A 10,799-nucleotide genomic window follows, 5' to 3' on the forward strand; every position below is an offset into this window, starting at 1 on the left:
GCTCTGGCCCAGCCACTTCATTCTTTCTGGAGCTATTAGTAGTAGTTCTCCACTCTTCCCCAGGAGCATATTGAACACCTTCCGATCTGGGGGGCGGGGGGGGATGACTCATCTTTTTGGGTCAAGTTTTTCTGCCTTTTAAACATTTCATGGAGTTCTCTTGGCTAGTATACTGGCGTGGTTTGCCATTCCCCCCTCCATTTTGTCAGAACTCTCCATGACCCAACTGTCTTGGGTGGCCCTACACAGCATGGCTGATAGCTTCATTGAGTTACACAAGCCCCTTCAACATGACAAAGCAGTGAACCTTGAAGGAGAGATCTAGAAAACCTCAGAACTAACACCAAAAAAAAAAAAAAAGATATCCTATTCAACATAGGGGATTGGAATGCAAAAGTAGGATATCAAGAGATACCTAGAGTAACAGGCAAGTTTGACCTTGGAGAACAAAATGAAGCAGGGCAAAGGCTGCAAACACCCTTTTTCAACAACACAAGAGATGACTTTACACATGGATGTCACCAAATGGTCAATGCCAAAATCTCTTTTGGTATTTGGTCAAAACCAAAGGATGATTACGTTCTCTATAGCCGAAGATAGAGAAGCTGTATGCTGCTGCTGCTGCTAAGTCACTTCAGTCATATCCGACTCTGAGCGACCCCAGAGATGGCAGCCCACCAGGCTCCCTTGTCCCTGGGATTCCCCAGGCAAGAACACTGAAGTGGGTTGCCATTTCCTTCTCCAATGCATGAAAGTGAAAAGTGAAAGTGAAGTCGCTCAGTCGTATCCAACTAAAAGCGACCCCATGGACTGCAAGCTACCAGGCTCCTCCATCCATGGGATCTTCCAGGCAAGAGTACTGGAGTCGGGTGCCATTTCCTTCTCCAAGGAGAAGCTGTATACAGTTAGCAAATACAAGACCTGCAGCTGACTGTGGCAAATCATCAGCTCCTCATAGCAAAATTCAGGCTTAAACTAAAGAAAGCAGTGAAAACCACTAAGCCAGTCAGGTACAACTTAAATTCCCTATGAATATACAGTGAAGGCGACAATTTTTGTGTGTGTGTGAAGGTGACAAATTTAAGGTTTTAGATCTAGTAAACAAAGTGCCTGAAGAACTATGGACGGAGGTCCATAATATTGTACAGGAGGTAGCAAACAAAGCCATCCCAAAGAAAAAGAAATGCAAGAAGGCAAAGCGGTCGTCTGAGAAGGCTTTACAAATAGCTGACAAAAGAAGAGAAGTGAAAAGCAAGGGAGAAAGGGAAAGGTACCCCCAACTAAATGCAGAGCTCCAAAGAACAGAAAGGAGAGATGAGAAGGCCTTCCTCAATGAACAATGCAGAGAAATAGAGGAAAACAAGAGAAAAGATAAGATGAGAGGTCTCTTCAAGAAAATTGGAAATATCAAAGGACAATTTCATCCAAAGATGAGCACAATAAATGGCAGAAATGGTAAAAAACCTAACAGAAGCAGAAAAGATCAAGAAGAAATGGAAAGAAGAGGTATACAGAAAAGATGTTAATGACTGGGATAACGACAGTGGAGTAGTCTCTCACTCAGAGCCAGACATTCTGGAGTATGAAATCAAGGGGGCCTTAGGAAGCACTGCTGTCAATAAAGCTAGTGGAGGTGATGGAATTCCAGCAGAGCTATTTAAATCCTAAAAGATAATGCTATCAAAGTGTTGCACTCAATATTCCAGCAAATTTGGAAAATCCAGCAGTGGCCACAGGACTGGAAAAGGTTAATCCTCATCCCAAATTCCAAGAAGGGCAGTACTAAAGAATGTTCAAACCACTGGAAAATTGCACTCATCTCCCATGCTAATAAGGTTATGCTCAAAATCCTCCAAGTTAGACTTCAATAGTACGTGAACCAAGAACTTCCAGATGTTCATGCTGGGTTTAGAAAAGGCAGAGAAACCAGAGATCAAATTGCCAATATTTGCTGGATCATAGACAAAGCAAGGGAATTCCAGAAAAACATCTATCTCTGTTTCACTGACTATGGTAAAGCCTTTGACTGTATGGATCATAACAAACTGTGGAGGCATGGGAATACCAGAACATCTTACCTGTCTCCTGAGAAATCTGTATGCGGGTCAAGAAGCAACAGTTAGAACCCTGTATGGAACAACTGACTGGTTCAGGACTGAGAAAGGAATACAAGACTGTTTATTGTCACCCTGTTTATTTAACTTAAAACGCTGAGCACATCAGGTAACATTCCCAAGGACACACAGCGAGTGTACTGCAGGATTAGAAATCAAGTCCCGGAAGCTGGCTCAAGATCTGGAGGCTCGAACCATGCAGTGGGAGCTGCTGTGAGCCCTCTCAGACTCACAGAATCAACAGTTGCCCTCTGCATGGCCCCCCTTGAGAAGCATGGCATTTGGGTTCATAGCAATGTATAAAACACAATGAAAACAATGCAACCCAGTCCTGACAGTTACGGGAAGCTTTCTTATACCCTAGCGCTTGCAGGTCCTCCTGGCCTCCCTGTGAGAAGGGGAGCAGGTATGCCCTCCCTGGTTTCACAGGAAGCCCAGGGCCATACCACAAGCCAGGCACGTTTGACCCTAGAGCCCTCAACACTGAGTCCTGGACCACTGCACACACGATCCCTCTTTGTTTTTCTAATATGCATTTTTCCTGATTACCAAAGTAATATATGCTCAATGTAAAATGTGAAAATAGAAGAAAAAATAGAAAAGAGACTAAAAATCTCTCCCTAATCCTACCCTGCCCCCTCTAAAGTAACCCTTGGGAACATGCTGGTATACCTTTTCTTTTCCATGCCCAGAGTCCCCATCTGCCTCACTGATCTTTCCTGGGTGTGAGATTCACCTGCTGGCTTCCTGGCTGGAAGAGAGTGGCCTTGCCCAGTCCCCATGGAGTAGGGGGCCCCTTGCAGCCACCTGATAGACATGCCATCTCCTGCTCCCTGGGATCCGTGAGGCCCACCCACTCCCCACGCTCCCTGGGACCCCACATTACTCAATGTTTCCTGGCTCTTATCAGGAAACAGGGATGTTTGTGACATTGATGAAATCACAACAACAACCCCTCCACCCAAAGTTTCCTTCAATTAATAAAAACTAGGTAATTTTAGAACCTGGCTCTTCAAGGAGCTGCTGCGGAAGATTTTCACATCTTTCTTGAATCATTTTTGCTCCCCACTCCTTTTTTTTTGCTTCTCTTGTTGCCTGAACTTTCACCACTTCAGCTCCTGGTTTTCATTTCACCATTATCCTGGGGTAAAAATGAAACACTCACCCCACTGCCACTACCCCCAGGGAGAGTGGTATACTCAGCATGGTGCAGCATGGAGGAACAGACTACAGGCTGGTTCACTTCATGGCTGAGCATCCATGAGCGAATTACTTAACCTCTCTGAGCCTTAGTTTTCTCAACTCAGAAATGCTTCCCTGGTGGTGTTTCTATAATATTAGTTAATAATTAAATAAGTGCCTAGCACATGACTATTGGTTTCCCCTCCAGGCCCTAAAATGACAGTTGGCTCAAGTTGGGATGGATAAAAGGATATCCTGGGGCTGTTTGGGACAGATGGAGGGGTTAAGATCTTGTCAGGGTTTGGGGATAAAAAGAGAAGGATGTGGGCTTTTAAGAAGAAAGTGTAGATGTGTGCTGGAAACCTCAGCCCTGGGAGTGGGGCCCCTTAAAGGCTACCTCATCTGTCCACATCACAGTACAGCCCAGAGAGCAGAGGGAACAGCTGAGGTTACCCAGCCTCATCTGGTACCAACCCTCAGGGATTTCCCAAACCCACAAAGCAGATCCTCAGAGCCAGAGTCAAGGGCGTAAGGGGCCAGCAGGCCACCTTCCTCCTCGGCTGCCTGGGCCACTGCTCCAACAGCTGTCCTAAAGAGAGAGTGCCACGCTCACCCTACTTAGCTCCTGTCTCTCCCCACACCTGTCCCCTCTCCTGGCCACAGGATCTGGTCTCTCCCTGTAACCCCTACATAGGACCCACCCACCCCATTCCCAGAATGGCTGAAACCTACCAGAGCCAGACCCACTTGCCTGTGGACGCCCACCTCGCAACCAGGAAGAGAGCAGCAGCGTCTGTGTCCCTCTTCCTCGGGAAGCACGGAGGGAGTGACTCTTCTTTATAAGCTCTTCCCCTCCCCAGACGGCTTCCTGCCCGCATCCTCTCTGCACATCCCTTGTGCCTGCCCCAGCCCCACCTCAGCTGCACACTGAACTTGAGTCAAGCCCAAATGACCGCCTCGTTGAAAGATCACCACCCCCAAAGATACACTAATTATTTTAGAAAACATGTGTCCCCAATCACACTTTTCTGGAACCATTCTCTTGCGGCTGGGCCAAGGACACAAAACGCCTCAGTCCAGGCTTCCAGGCTTTCACTTACTCTTGTCCCCTATCTTAAGTAGTCTTCCCAGCCTCCAGCTTCATCGGTCCTGGATTCTGCGCCCCCCGCCGCTCCTTGCCCCACCACCCAACTCTCCTCTGACGGTAACTCCGCACAATCAGAGCTGTGTCTGGCTCACCCATAGTGACATCAGTTCTCTCATCTACCAGACTTTTCAGGCCAACTTCACTCTTTCCCCTTCCCTGCTCCCCCCGCCAGTCCCATCACAGCATAAATCTCTTCAGAGCCAGCTGTCTGTTCATGTCTGCTCAAGGACCATATGTGACCCACCAGGCTGAGCCCAGGGCCAGGCAAATGCAGACCGAGTGAATGAATACACGTGTGGAACACACTGCCCGTCACGCGCTCGGCAGTATGAGGGTACCTACCTCTCCACCAGGATGGCACCTGTGGTCCACTGTGTGTCTCAGCCACCTTCATCTCCAACCCCACTGCCAGCCTGACACAAAGCAGATGCCTGGTGAATGCTCACGGCCCCTATCTGAACTGAGCAGTTAACAGAATAATGGCAGGTGGTTACAGGCACTGGCGATAGGGTCACACAGAGCTGGGCTTGAACCTGGCTACGTACGTGCTGTGTGACCTAGAGAATGTAGCCTCACCTCTCTGAGCCTTGGTTTTCAGATCTTTTTGGGGAGGTGGGGTTGGTGTCTCCCTCAGACAGGCATGAGAACTAAGTGTCCCCAGAGAGGTGGACAAAGACAGACATTTGCCTTTCTCTGGGGTCCACAGGCCACAGGAGGCCAAGCCTGTGATGGGTTCCACTCCCAACAGTGGGGAGCAAGGGACCTTCCTCGTGAGTGGGTTTCCAAGTCTCTCTGGGGCAAATGTTAATTACCAATAGGGAGAATAAGGCCACAGAGTCCTGGTTCCATCTAGGGGAACAGCTAGGTTCTAGAACTTGGGCTTCTTCCTCACCACCCCCTTTTTAATTTTTTTTTAATTTTTTAATTAATGTTAATTTTTAAATTTAAAATAATTTTTAGACTTGCAAAAATTGTGCATAGAATTCTTGTTAACATATTATATAATCATAACACAATTATCTAAACCATGAATATCATGGCATAATATCATTAACTGGACTTGCCTAGTAGCTCAACAGTAGAATCCACCTGCCAATGCAGAAGATGTGGGTACAGTCCCTGGGTCAGGAAGATCCCCTAGAGAAATAAATGGCAACCCACTCCAGTATTCTTGCCTGGAGAATCCCATGGACATAGCCTGGCAGGCTACAGTCCAAGGGGTCATCAAAGAGTCAGACATGACTTAGTGACTAAACAACAATAATACTTCAACTAATCCACAGACCTACTTGAATGTCACCAACTGTCCCACTAGTGTCCTCTCTGGTCCTGGATCCTAAGCAGAACCCCGTTGTGCATTTGGCGGTGGTGCCTCCATGGTCTCTCCGCTCTGGGACAGTTCCTCAGCCTTGTTTTGTCTTTCATGACCTTCACCATTTTGAAGAGAACTGTAGAATGAACCTAAATTTTGGTTTGATGCTTCTTCATGATTAGATTGAGGCTATGCATTTTGGGTAGGAACATGTGTTCCAGAGAAGCGATGTGTCCTGCTCACTACATACCAGAGGTAACCGATTTCAATATAGCCCATTACTGACCATGCTAACTTTGATCACTGGGTAAGGTGGCTTCTGCCAGGTTTTTCTTCAGCGAAAATACTGATTAACCCTTTGTAATTAATAAGCATCCTGTGGGGAGGTATTTTGAAACTATGTAAATATCTTGTATCTTCTTATACTTTCACTACTAATTTTAGCACCCATCAAATGATGCTTTCTGACAACAATTATTACTGTGGTGTTTGCCGAATGGTGATTTTCTATTTCCATCATTCTTTCTACATTTATTAACTTGAATTTTACCATTAAGAGTTGGTCCTATTTATTTATATATATCGGTAGAGACTCATGAGTACTACTTTCATTTCATTTTTGATGTTCAAATCATCTCATGCTCTTTTGAAATATTTCAACCCATCTGCTTCCTGCTGACTTAATTTCCCAGCCACAGTTCATCATGGTGGGCAGGGCAGGATACTGGGGCAGGTGTCTTTGCATGAGTGGCCAGGTTTCCCTAAAATTCACTCAGGCATCTTCCCAGTAAAAGCTGGGCCTTTTCCTGGAATAGGCAGGTTCCAGTCAGAGGAAGTCAGTCATGGGCTCCAATGCCAGGAAGGGCTGACCAGGTAGGTCCACATCCTTCCACTGCCTTCCAGTCCATCATCCTGCTCTCCACCCCAATCCTGACCTGGCCCATGGCAGTACCAGCCAACCTCATGCCCTGAGCTTTTCATTCTCGACTCCCCTTTCTCTGCTCTGCTGCAGGGACAGTTGCTGAGAAGCCTGGGTGGCAGACAGCTGGGCAACATTTACCCAGATTCATAGAGAGGAACTGCGCTCCACCCAAGAGATAGCTGACAGGTGTCCTTCACCAGCTCCAGGGGCAGCCAAGGCAGTGAGTGCAGTGCACTGCAGCAAGAGAAACTGGCCAGGGAGCAGCGGGACTGGCCCATGTCCAAGGGAGCTGAGGGGGACCGGGGGCTCTGAACTCATTCTCTTTGCTCTCTTTAATAAGACTGTCTGACCTGTGGAAGGGGTGGACTCAGTCTCTGATGCCAGCCAGCCAGGATGCTCACAGGCCTCTCCCATAGGGCACAGTGCCCTTGGACTACAGGTCTGTGACTTGACAATCTTTTCTATTTCGACATACTCCTAACTCACTGAACACATTTATTAACTACAGTGAAAAGTGGCATCACATTTTTAAAACACCTGCTTCTCTCTTCAGCTGAGCACGGACTGTGAATCTGCCAAGCTTCTGCATGCAGCCTGTCCTCCACGAGCCACCTGAAGGCCTGTCTCCCCCGCCACGAGCCTCCCCAAGTCCCTCCAGCCTACCCTGATGCCTGGCTCTGAGCCTCTGCACGCAGAGTACCCAGCACTACCCACACTACACAGGAATGGGAGAGGCAGCTGGTTAATTTGTTGACGGAGTCCAGCCAAACTTGACAAACTGGATTTTAGAGAAAGGAGTCCTGGTTTGGCCCAGCCTCAGCTTCTGTCTCACTCGCTGTCTCTCTTTCTCCGTTTCTCTGTAATCCTTAGGCAAAGCTCACCCCATTCTGGGCTGGGCCCACGAGGGCATTAGTCTGGTCCATCTCCAGGGTTTTAGAGTTGGAAATCCTAGAGCACAGACTGGCTGCCCAACTCACAAGTTCTATAGGTGCCTATGTCGAGTCACTGATTCAATGTGGTGACAAATCTCAGAGCAGCTTCTTTCTACTATGCTCCACTGATGGCCCAGCAGGAGAAAAATGATGTTTATCTCACCTCTTCCTACACCTTCTGGGCCCCTCCAGTCACCCCAGACATGTGTTGTCTCCCCTTCTGTACATCTGCCCAGGGCCTCGTGCTCAGGGCCTCATGAGGGGGCTGATTTCAGTTAAGGTGGGTGAGGGGTGTGTAACCTTCTCACCACTCAGCAGCCCCTTGCCGGGGTACAAATATACCTGTTTGTAATCAACATATTTATTCCTTTATCACAATACCTTCAACCACATATTCCATGTTAATATAGTGGTTCACCACATGCCTTCTCTGTGAGTTGGGCCAAGCTGAGGTTATCACACCCATTTTGTGGACGCGGCTGCCAAGGCTCAGAGAGGGAAAGTCACTTGCCCAGAAGCCTGTAGTTGATAGGCATCCCTGAACTTTCTGATTCCTACCCGAGTGCTCTCTTGCCCACAAGGTATGAGAATACTCTGCTTAATTCTTTGCTTCTTCCTTCTCCCTCCCTTCCAACTCAGACCTAATTAGCTATTCTAGGACAGAAATTATTTCTTACTCATCTGCGAATCCCTCACAGAAAAGCCCAGCGAGGGCTTGACATGAAGTAGAACTGTAATACAAGTGTACTAGGTGAATGGATGCTTCCCAAGTGACATTAGTGCTAAAGTAAAGAACCTGCCTGCCAATGCAGGAGACGCAAGAGACGCAAGTTCAATCCCTGGGTCGGGAAGATCCCCTGGAGGAGGGCATGGCAACCCACTTCAGCATCCTTGCCTGGAGAATTTCATGGACAGAGCCTGGTGGGCTATAGTCCATGGGGTCACACAGAGTCAGACACAACTGAAGGAACTTAGCATGTAGCACATGCTTTGATGTAGGAAGCTTCCCAGAATGACTTAAATCCACTCCCTGGGGCTTCTCTGGAGAGTGGTTGTAGAAGGTCGGTCAGGTCTGATGACATCCATGCTCCATCAGCTGGGTTACCCTATTGTTGGCTCTGGGACTTTGCCCATGAGGGCATGACTGACACCCAGCCAGAGTGAGGTCAGGGTCAGCAACCAGTAGCAGCTGCACACATCCTCGGGTTCCCAGTAAAGATGGCATCGTGTAGGGCTTGAAAACTGGTGCTCACAGCAAAGCCCAAAAGTAGGTAGGAGGCAAGGATGGGCTGAGGTGCCAGCTTTCCGTGGGTAAGTTCGTTTTGTGGAATTATTTTCTTTCAAACATTTTTCCGGCCTTGGAAAGTGTGAAAGCTGTTAATCAACTGTTGAAAACAGAAAGCCTTGCCAAACACTCCTTCACTTTTTTATCCCATCTGCCCAAGGCCCTCCCCACATGTCTGTCTCAGGTCCAGGAGGCCTAACTCTGCATTCCCACCCTCAGCCCCCAGCCAGGTGCTGATGGCAACTTCCTTCCAAATCCAGCTGTTTTCTCCACACCACATGTTTTATAGTTTTGTTAAGTTTATTTATTCTGGCAATTTTCAAATATATACTTTAAGAAAGTGCCAGAATAGTGTAAATAACTCTCATGGATCCATCATCCAGCTTCAGTGATTATCAACTAGTGGTCAATCTTTCTACTCATACTCCCACTCACTTATCCCTTCCTGTGTTCAGTTCAGTTCAGTCCCTCAGTCGTGTCCGACTCTTTGCGACCCCATGGACTGCAGCACACCAGGCCTCCCTATCCATCACCAACTCCTGGAGCTTGCTCAAACTCATGTCCACTGAGTCAGTGATACCATCCAACCATCTCATCCTCTGTCGTCCCCTTCTCCTCCCTCCTTCAATCTTCCCAGCATCAGGGTCTTTTCAAATGAGTCAGTTTTTCACATCAGGTGGCTGCCGGGGTCCAGCCCCGGTGGATCCAGGGAATTCGAAGCGGGGACGGCGTCAGCGAGGATCAGGAAACAACTGCTTAATTAAACGTTAATTAAGGATATAAAGAGTAATAGAATAAGGATAGCTCAGTGAGGAAATTCAGTGGAGAAAAGAGGCTGAAATAAGGATAGCTCAGTGAGGAAATTCAGCGGAGAAAAGAGGCTGAATAATTCAGCCAGAAGGTAAGAGAAAGAACGACATGGTGAGACCAAGTTTCGGTGAACAAGGCCCACACTTTATTTTCCAAAGTAGTTTTTATACCTTAAGTTATGCATAGAGGATAATGGGGGAAGGGGTAGAGTCATGCAGCAAGCCAGGCTTTCTTCCTGCAAACTTACCATATGCAAAAGCTTAGGTGATTTGCATCATCTTCTGGCCCGGAGGCCTGTTAACATTTTAAGACCCTTTCTTCAGAAAACTTATTTTTCTCTAAAGGTGATTGGTCAGGAGCCACCCTCCAAAAGCATTAGATAAAGTTGCATTCCTACAGAGCAAAGGTGTGGTGGGCTATAACAAGAAAAAGAATTAACTCAAGGGTCCCAGGTTACAAACATTAAAGCTACTACTTACACCAATTATATTAATCAATACACTGCCAGGGACACAGCAGGTAAGGGATATGGAAACTTAGCAGCAAACATTGGCCCAACAAGTGAAAATCCCTTCACCAATACAATTTCTAATCAATCTTTTAACTACTCAAAAGAATCTGTGTTTAGACAGTTTAGAACATCTCCTGCCTCTCACAGTTGGGAGGCTCTGAACAATCACATGTGGCCAGAAAAACCTATTCAGGCAGGCTAGAGGATTTCCAAAGGAGTTTGTAGGTTGAAACACTGTCAGACCCAGGAATTATTAACTGGAGCTGTAAGCTAACTTTTTTCAGAGAGGTAGTGGGGGACAGCCCCCCATAAAGTCAGAGGTGTAGGTGAAAGCACAAAGCAGAAAGTAGGCAGACTCTGGTTTTGGGTGTAAATGCTCGAGAATTTCCAGGGGAACCCCTGAGGCTCGATCCCACCTTTGCGCCTCCTTCCTCATGACCTTTGTCATGGGCAGAGTTCCTCACACTGGCTCCCAGCAGTGATAGAATTCCAGTTGAGCTATTCCAGATCCTGAAAGATGATGCTGTGGAAAGTGCTGCACTCAATATGCAATATGCAATATGCACTCAATATGCAATATGCCG

General features: G+C 47.3%; 1 protein-coding gene across 6 annotated transcripts in view; it reads right to left on the reverse strand.

The window, feature by feature from the left end:
• The window catches only part of ACKR2 (atypical chemokine receptor 2), a 75,222-nt gene that overhangs the window by 17,431 nt on the left and 46,992 nt on the right, over window positions 1-10,799 (reverse strand). Inside the window, exon 1 of one of the 6 annotated variants that reach the window (XM_010835438.1) lies at window positions 4,029-4,835. The exons of the other annotated variants lie outside the window; for them this stretch is intronic. The gene's annotated coding sequence lies outside the window, so the exon portion shown is untranslated. Of the gene's footprint in view, window positions 1-4,028; window positions 4,836-10,799 lie in introns of those variants that run through there. 6 annotated transcript variants of the gene reach the window in all.

This window comes from Bison bison, unplaced genomic scaffold, assembly GCF_000754665.1.
Source record: "Bison bison bison isolate TAMUID 2011002044 unplaced genomic scaffold, Bison_UMD1.0 scf7180017864043, whole genome shotgun sequence".
NCBI lineage: Eukaryota > Metazoa > Chordata > Mammalia > Artiodactyla > Bovidae > Bison > Bison bison.